The sequence below is a fragment of the Portunus trituberculatus genome, chromosome 50 (genome assembly GCF_017591435.1).
Source record: "Portunus trituberculatus isolate SZX2019 chromosome 50, ASM1759143v1, whole genome shotgun sequence".
Lineage (NCBI taxonomy): Eukaryota > Metazoa > Arthropoda > Malacostraca > Decapoda > Portunidae > Portunus > Portunus trituberculatus.
Window position 1 is genome coordinate 2,240,311 of NC_059304.1, and position 8,962 is coordinate 2,249,272.

The 8,962-nt window shown below is 45.3% G+C and overlaps 2 non-coding genes across 2 annotated transcripts; both read left to right on the plus strand.

The window, feature by feature from the left end:
- Positions 1-5,300: 5,300 nt before the first annotated feature.
- On the plus strand, positions 5,301-5,462 carry LOC123500194. The gene has a single exon (XR_006673212.1). It is a non-coding gene; the product is annotated as a U1 spliceosomal RNA (small nuclear RNA).
- A 1,784-nt stretch (positions 5,463-7,246) lies between these two features.
- Positions 7,247-7,439, plus strand: LOC123500204. Its single transcript, XR_006673222.1, has one exon. It is a non-coding gene; the product is annotated as a U2 spliceosomal RNA (small nuclear RNA).
- Positions 7,440-8,962: the final 1,523 nt, after the last annotated feature.

Here is an 8,962-nt window from a genome sequence, read left to right on the forward strand (position 1 = left end):
TGAGGCAGATTAATAATAAAGTTTGTATACATTCTAGTCTTAAATATTTGCTACACTTACTATTTTGTTAAGAAATTAAAGACATATTGAACTGGAGAAGCGGCTCCACCAATCAGAAACGCCCAACACCATGACGTCACAACTCGAGGGGATAATTAGCCTATGCAAGCCTATCTTCTTCTCATTCATTAGATATTTGCTCATCAGATACACACTTCTGTCCCTGCTCCTCCAACCCACCTGGCCACGATGATATTACAATGTTTCTAAGTGATTGAAATGTCATATTAGTTGTTTAGAGGTGATTTAAGGCCAATGATAAAGCTTTACAAGCATGATTAGTGGTATATTACAAGATTCAGTGGGTTTAGTATTGTCTTGATATTATCCTGAAACACGATGGATGATGATGTGAAGTGGTGTTACGGGCCGGCCCGCCCGTAACATACTCCACTACCATCACCGTCTCCGCTTGCTACCTCGTTCGCCACCTCTCCACCTCCCGTTCCACGTCACCGTCTCATGAACCTTCCACGGCACCGTCTCATGAACCCTCCACGTCACCGTCTCATGAAGCTCGCTGCTGTCCAGAAGTTGGATTCACGCGGTCCCATTCGACTCAACCGGAAGTGTTAAGCCAGCTCTTGGCTTTTTGGAAGTCAGTCGAGGTCTAGGCCTCAACCAGTGAACACAACGCCTCTTGGACTATTGTGGGATCAACCATCACCCAGCACTTCACCACTGCGACACCGCATAAGTATCACTTCACCTCGTCCCGTGTTTTTCCACATTGCCTCCATATAGGATTAGTATTATTGTTAGGTATTAAGTTGGGTTCTTTGTTGTTGTATTTATTTCTGTGTTATATGTATATGTGTATGTCGGTTTCATATGTTTCATGTTATATCTATGTGTATGTCAGTTTCATGTTTCATGTTATATCTATGTGTGTCAGTTTCATTATGGTTTATTAAAATAGCTTTTTAAAGTGCCCCTTTGCATTTCCTCACCAGTTGAACCTGCAGTGTTTTTTTTATTGTTATTGTTCACCGGCTCCCCGATGCCAATCTTACCCGTTTAACCGGTGAACGTAACAGTGGTCATACCTGTCATAATTAGCCATTACGAAACAGTTAGCAACCACGGCCCGTGGCTGGCGGGTGTCTAGTTTCCTCGCTCCGTTCTGTGGGAACAAAGCCCTTACAAAGAAGAGAAGTGCTGTGGAGCAAACCTTCACGGCCTCTCCTGTGGATAGCCAAGACACTTGTCTTGCAGCAGGCCAGCCAAGGGAGACCATTATTCATGTGAAGAAGGTAAAACTTCCTGTTGGTGGAGCAAAGAAGCTTTGTCTCCCCGCCGCCGTTGACCGCATAGCCTCCCCTGACCTGACCTCCACCCCTATGGACTCGCCACCCTTGTCTCCAGGCCTGCATGACGCCATGGATACTGACGCCCCATCTCGTGCTTCCTCGCTTCAGCCGGGCGCTTCCCGTCGCCGTGTGACCTTTCCCTAGGGGCACGGCAAGAGTCTGGCCCAACTCTACGAGTGGTTCATGGCGGTGCTCAAACAGCACCCGTCCTTGGAACCACTCATGAAAGAAGGTAGGCGCATGCCGTACCTGACAGTCAACCCTCGGTCGGCAGCATACATGTTGGTGAAAGAGGGTTTTACTCGGCCTCACCATGATCCCGCACACCCTGACGCCCGGCAGCTGATGGTCATCGTTCATGACGTCTACCGTCATCGATGTTGATCTTCTTTCCACCCCAGAGGCCTTCCTTTGGCTCAAGAGGCGCGTCATCACAGGTGAACCCCGCCCTCAGCTCCTGGGCCTCGTTGAAGGGGCCATGCCCAGCTCGGTGCACCTCCACGGCCTGGGCCGCTTCCGCGTGGGCCTGTATACCCCTGAGCCTGACCTGTGCGGCCACTGCTGTCGGTTCGGGCATCAGAGCTGGAAGTTCAAGTCGGCGCCGCGCTGCAGGTACTGTTCTGGGGGTCATCCTTCCTCCTGCTGCCTGGAGAAGATACATGCTGGCACCAGAGTCGTCCCGCTGTATTGCAACTGTGGGAGCGAGCACAACGCCTCTTGTCGCCGCTGCCTGCTCGGCCCAGGCCCGTCAGGGAGCCACAGACCTGCGGCATCATTGTCGGCCCCTCCAGGGTGGTTTTCCGGCCCGTCCCAGCTCCGGAACACAATGCTTGGGCAAGTGGTGCCCCGTCCTGGTCCGACTTCCCTGCTCTGCCTCTGCCAGCTGCTCAGCCATCAGCATTTCCGCCCCTGCCTGGCGCAGCTGCCCCAGCCCTTTCTGGGGTGGCTCACTCTCCCATCCCTGCCATACAGCCACCTGTCCTTGTGTCACCCAGGACTGCCCCTTACTATGCTGCTGTGGTAGGGTCTGAGGGTGCAGTCCCTGCATTGCAGGCTGGCGTGCCTGCGACCCTCCAGGACGTGGTGCAGCTCCTGCTGCCCCTGGCTAATGCCAGGGACTTGCGTGTGAGGGTCACTGCCTTGGAGCAACAGCGGGACGCAGCGAGCCCTCCTCCCCAGCCGGGACAAGCGGCAGTCCTTCACAGCCCACGTCACTTGCCTGAGGGAGAGAGCACAGGCCAGCCGGGTGCCACGTACTCCATCATGCGTCTGTGCCACGTACAGGCGGTGTGGTCCTTGATGGACTACAGCACCCTGGTGCTCATTGCACTCTTTCCCCCCACCAGCAGGAGCGACTGGAGGAGTTGCAGAACGCCTCCATGAGGACCATGCTGGGGGCACCGTGGTGGTCCAGCGCTAGCGTCATGCAGTGGGAGATCGGTCTCGTGCCCCTCAATACCTGAGTGGAACAGATCGAAGCCTGCCGCGTGTTCAGGGTGCTGCAGACTTACGCGGAGGGCGTGTCACAGAGGAGGCTATGACTGGCGATGACACATGGCGCTTAGGTCCTCCACAACTCGTGGCTACTTCGGTCTGTGCTCGCAACCCACCACCTTACATGCAGGTTATGAGGCCAAGCCTCAGCCAGATCCCCCAGATCTACCGCTCACCGGCCCCTTGCATGGGAGGCCAACACAGCTAACTCACTGTCACTCCTGTGCCCGTCAGCAAGTCCCTCAGCACCACCACAGAGCTGCAGTAACACGTTCTCATGGCCATGGCGCGTCACTGAGCCAGCTAGGATGTGCCATGTACTACGTCGACGGCACGGTAAACCCAAGCGGCAGGACGGCTGCTGCTGCCATCACCGGCAGCATGGAGCTGTGCGCCAGGACTCCTGACCACTGCTCCACTCTGCAGACGGAGCTGGTGGCCATCCAGTTGATCCTGGAGCACGTCCAACACCGTCAGGAGGCCACCATGGTGGTCCACATGGATTCCAGGGCGGGGTTGCAGGTCCTCCAGCAGCCGCAGCCCAGCGACAACGAAAGCCTCGTGCCTAACTAACTGGTACGCCACTGCCATTGACTACCAGCCGCTGGACGCCTCCCAGCAGCGGTCACGTGCAGACGGCGTGCTGCTGCAGCGAGTGAGACTGGGCTACTGCATCAGGGAGGAGCTTCCAGAGGCAGGAGTGTGACCACTACGGGAAGCACAGCCGCCATCCACTCTTCCACTACTTCCTGCCCTGCCCCGCGATCGCTCCCCTCAGACCAGCACAGCCAGCACCCAATAAGCCTGACAGCGATGACGTGCTCGCCCGCCGCGAGGCTAGAGCTGTCTTTCTTGTCCATCACGCCCTTGAACGTGATGCTGCGGGTGCTCCGGGCTGCCCCTCCTCCCCGCTGACCACGCCTCGCTGCGGGTGGTCACAAACAGCCGCCCACCACAGCACAGAGGACGGCAAACACCAGCCCTCGACACGCCACCGGCGGGCTCATGCCCGCTTGTGTATCAATGTACATTTGTGTGTATATATATATATATATATATATATATATATATATATATATATATATATATAACGTAATTAAGTAAATATTGCACATTTTACACAATAAACCTTAAACAATTCTCTCTCTCTCTCTCTCTCTCTCTCTCTCTCTCTCTCTCTCTCTCTCTCTCTCTCTCTCTCTCTCTCTCTCTCTCTTATTATTCATTATTATTATTATTATTATTATTATTATTATTATTATTATTACTATTATTATTTCTATTTTTATTTTTATCATTATCATTAACATTTTTATATGTAGACCCATTGAACATTGGGGTTTTTATTTGTTAACAGGTTTGCCTCTAAATTTCATGTCTGAGATGTAGAAATTTAGATGGTCTAAAGGGTCTACCATTGCATTTTTACTTCTGTGTCTTAATTGGCTCTTGTTCTACAAACTTGCATGTAGTAATCTTGACTTGAATTTGCTTATGGTCTGACCTATCGTTCTACCAACATCATAGGAATGGGTCAGATTGTTATTGTTTGTGAGGATAAGGTCAATTAAGTCTATCTTTACTTCCAGTGGTTTCTCTGAACTTGAGTTAGGTATTGTTTTATTAGGCCAGCAGCTTGTTGTCATTCTTCCTGAGTACCTCCATTTATTTTCATGTCTGATTGTCTGATCGAGAAATGGGAAGTTGAGTTACACAGCATAATTGTTTTGGTTCTCTGTTTATGCAACTGAATTAATCCTTCATATATTTTGTTGAGTATCTCGTTGAATTGTTCCAAGGTTATGTTCAGAGGTCTGTATACTGTGATGAACAAAAGGTTTAGTTGTTTTATGTACACCATCAACAGTTTTATTGCGTTGTTGGTGAAGGATTCTACGTATTTCTCCTGTACATCCTGCTGCTATAGTAACTATATCGTCCCAGATACAATTAGCTGCTACCTTGCCTCCTGTGTTGCCTAACCCTCCCGAGCACAGGAGGTAGTCCTTATTCAGGTACTAACTACTCTGTTCACAGGAACTTTTATTTTGTCTCATGTGATTTACTTTTTTTTTTACATGGCGAGGACCAAAGTGCAATGGAATGCGTTGCAAAGATTAGGTTTGGTAAGTCTCTGGTTCATAACGATAGAGAACTTATGTAACAGTAGTGATGGTTAACACGACGTTTATAGTAGAAACAATCTTGTTAAAATGCGAGTGGTGACAAACCAGGTAATTTGCAATATGTATATGTATATATTTCATTATATACTTATAGTGAGGCAGGCAGTGAATGAGAAGTTTTATTTAATTGTAAAAGTAATAATAACGTAAACGTTAATATCTTGTTAAAAGAGTACTTGCATAAAATATTGTAACTGTTTAGCAAGTGTTTAGCTGTTGAGGGTTGGGTGAGCGGAGTTTGATAGAATGCATACTTACCTGGCACAGGAGATACCGTGATCATGAAGGCGGTTTTCCCAGGGCGAGGCCCACCATTGCACTCCGGTGGTGCTGACCCCTGCGATTAACCCAAATGTGGTTAACTCGAGTGCGAAATTTTTGATAGCGGGGATTGCGTTCGCGCATCCCCTTAATTGTCTGTTATTGAATGCCTTGTGTGGCCACAAAGTTTCCACTAAGATAGTGTGCGTGATGCTGTCAGAGCCCCGTCCCAGAGGCTCTGCTTATAACTTTGTTGGTGACAGTGGTTTCACCCATCCCATCGTGGTCTATAATGGTGTGCAATGTGAGTTGGTAGGCAATATGGTAGATGCGTTACCGTTTTGCGGTGACGCTGAAGTGGCCCGATCTGCTGTCTATGGGGAGACGAGTCTTCTTTCCTGTATCTGCGTGCTTGTTACAATTGTTGAATGACATTTCTCGTTGCTATTACATATTTGAATGTGTAGTTAATGAGAACATGTGTGTTGAGGTACTACAGTACATACAGTGTAGCATATCTGGATGTTAGTGACAGTAATTCAGTGGTGCGTCCATTAATGCATTATGTCAAGTGCTTTTGCACAAATACATGGTGCGTCCATTATTGCATTACTTAAGGTGCTTTTGCACATATTTACAGAAGAGTACCACGAACGTTATGCTTTATAGGCTTTATATTGCTTCTCCTTTATTATTTATATTGTACCTACATCAGTGTTTGTTGACGCACATGCTCGGTTATTGTGTACATAGTTGGAGAGTTCTTGACATTATACAAAGTTTCAGCATCAAAATGGTTCAGTAGTTATTGAAGAACCATATGAAATTTCGGCGAGTTTGGACCTTCACCCATCCAAGGAATCTCCGATATGGCGTCTGTTTTTCTGTTGAGAAATATACCGCATCGATTGATGGCATTCTTCTTTTCCGTTGGAAATATATATTTTTCGATTTGACTTTTTCAAATCGAACTTAATGCGCCTACTTGTCACTCCCAACTATCTTAGGGTACCTGTGGGAAATCGGATGTTTTGGGTGGGGGAGCATTAGATCGATCGAGTTATGTCTTTCACTAATGAGGTCAGGAAATACAAAATCAGAACAATATTGCATGCAGATAAATTACTTGAAAATCTTGGGTTTACGTGACTCTGGTTCATAATAGCACAGAAGAAAACTTGCGTAGCCGTATTGATGGCCAACTTAGGTATAGGTGTTGTTATGGTGGAAAGCTCATTGCAGGACTTCTTGTCTATATACACCTGTGAAGCTGCCTGATAAGATTATGGCATGGTAGAGGCAGTGTGTTAGTTATGCTGGTGCATATAACATGCTTATTCTGTTTTGTTGTGTTGTTGCCAGAGATTCTCGAGAAAGTTTTGATCCTGTTGATATTCAGTATGCTATGAAATTTCTAATACATTCAATTTTGCCCCGTTGTGTAAACATTCATTATTATTATTTACTATTATTAAAGGTTTATAGAGTATCAGTACAAGATGTAAACATTCCTTGATACTAAAAACTAAATTTCATAAAGCACACAAATATATTACTTCCAGGAGCTTAATCTTTTGTCGATTAGATTGAGGAAAATAAGTAAAAGATTAAGATTAAAACTAATTGCTGCTAGGAACGTCAGTTCCACTTGTAGCTGTCTCTGTATGATGCTTAATATCAATACCATTCATTGTTCCTGGAGTATTTTTTTTTTCCCTGAAAATTTTTATGCAGTGACACCTGCGTATTCATTACACTGGTTAAGGAACCAGTGTAATGAATCTTAAGGATCGAGAATATATTTAATTTCCTAACATAGACTTCAAGTTTATCTGTAAATAAGACGAGGGTTAGATACCAATAGCATAGTAAATCACTGATCGGCCTGGGTGTTCAGTCTTTGGGAGTGTGGCTCTTGCGTTCCTATTGGCGGGTATCGCTTCTCGGCCTTTTGGCTAAGATCAAAGTGTAGTATCTGTTCTTATCAGCTTAATATCTGATACGATCCCCATGTGGGATCTACGATATTAATCTGATTTTTGGACTATGGCGAAGTGCTAGGGGCTTGCTCCACCTTTGCCGCGGATCGGCCCGGTATTGCAGTACTTCCGGGATCGGTCCACTCCCCCCGGGGAGAATTAGCATTGCATCTGGAAATCTTATCATTGTGCATATCTGCTGCCTCTGCATAGCAGTCCATGTACTTATTTTTTGGATTGTTGACATTCCTTCTATTGTCGCTCAAATCTACACACACACACACACACACACACACGATAATCCCGCGTGATAGTAAACTCCAGAAATTTCCTCATAATGAAAAAAAATAATAAACTAGAGAAATAATCTCATTTGCAGTAATTACTGTATCCAATTCAAACAACCTATCACGTTAATTTCCTTTTCGCCAGAGTGAAGAAAAGCATGAGGTTATCAGTGGTGTTAGGTTAGTGTAAACAGTCACTGCTACATTTCAGGTTTGTATAGAGCAAAGATTCGAAATTTTTTTTGGTTTGAAGCATCCTTGGCAAGCTTTCTGAAGGCCCTTGCACATTTTTTAGGGAGTATGAATTCTAATTACAAAAGAATTACAAATAATCACAATTTACAATATGTTTGCAGTTACTATTAGAGGATAAAAGTCTTGAATTTAGCTTTTGGTGTTCTTAAGTATACAGAAAATACTAATACTTTATAATGAATGAATAAAAAATGAAAAAGGCAAATGAATAAACGACTCAAGAACTTGGCTAAATACAATACACAAGTTCTGCCGCCTTTGCAGGCAGACGGGTAACTGAAGAATGAGAAAAAATAGAAAAGAGTGGCAACACCTCTAAACTTCTGCAGCAGCATAGCTAATAATTATTATGAATTATGAGCAATGTGTGTTGGTTTACCTTTGTTTATCGAATAGAGAGAGAGAGAGAGAGAGAGAGAGAGAGAGTGACGGTAGTACGGAAATTGTTTTAGCCCTGAATTTTGCCGGCACCGTTAGTAAATGTAACGGTAGTCTACCCTTTGATGCCGCGGCACACGGGTCCTAAACAACTGGTAGAGAGTGTTTGCTATCGTTGCACCACCAGAGACTGTCAACTTCTAAGATGGAGACTATGTTTGAGATTAACGATATGATAGTAGAAATGAACAACTTTGTGTTGGTTATTTTAATATAATTGAAATGTATGATTGTGGTTTTTGTAGTCAAATATTAATACCTTATAAATACATGTGTTCAGGGTATGGTTAAATAAGTAAACTGTCTGAACGTTGCTTTTATACCATGATGAGTAAACATGTGAAGAATGCAGGTCTTGCGAAATGTTCACGACAGAATCAATAGAACACGAGTAGGTTGTGCATCCAGTAGGTACATCTGAGATGAACCCTAAACGTGTGCATGGAAGAAGGGCATCCCGACAAACTATATGCTTATTTGAGATTTTTGCAATGTAAAATGCTAAACAAAAGTATGATTCTTTATAAGTATTTTAATATTGTTGGAGTAAAAGTGTTGAATATGTATTATTATGTGTGGTATCACAGAAAAAAACTGTACGTTAAGTATAGACTAGCCTTTCTTACTCTGACATGGATCCTGCGCAGGTGTTCAGGTTTAAAGGTATTGGCCGAGAGTTTGGTCGCTTAACA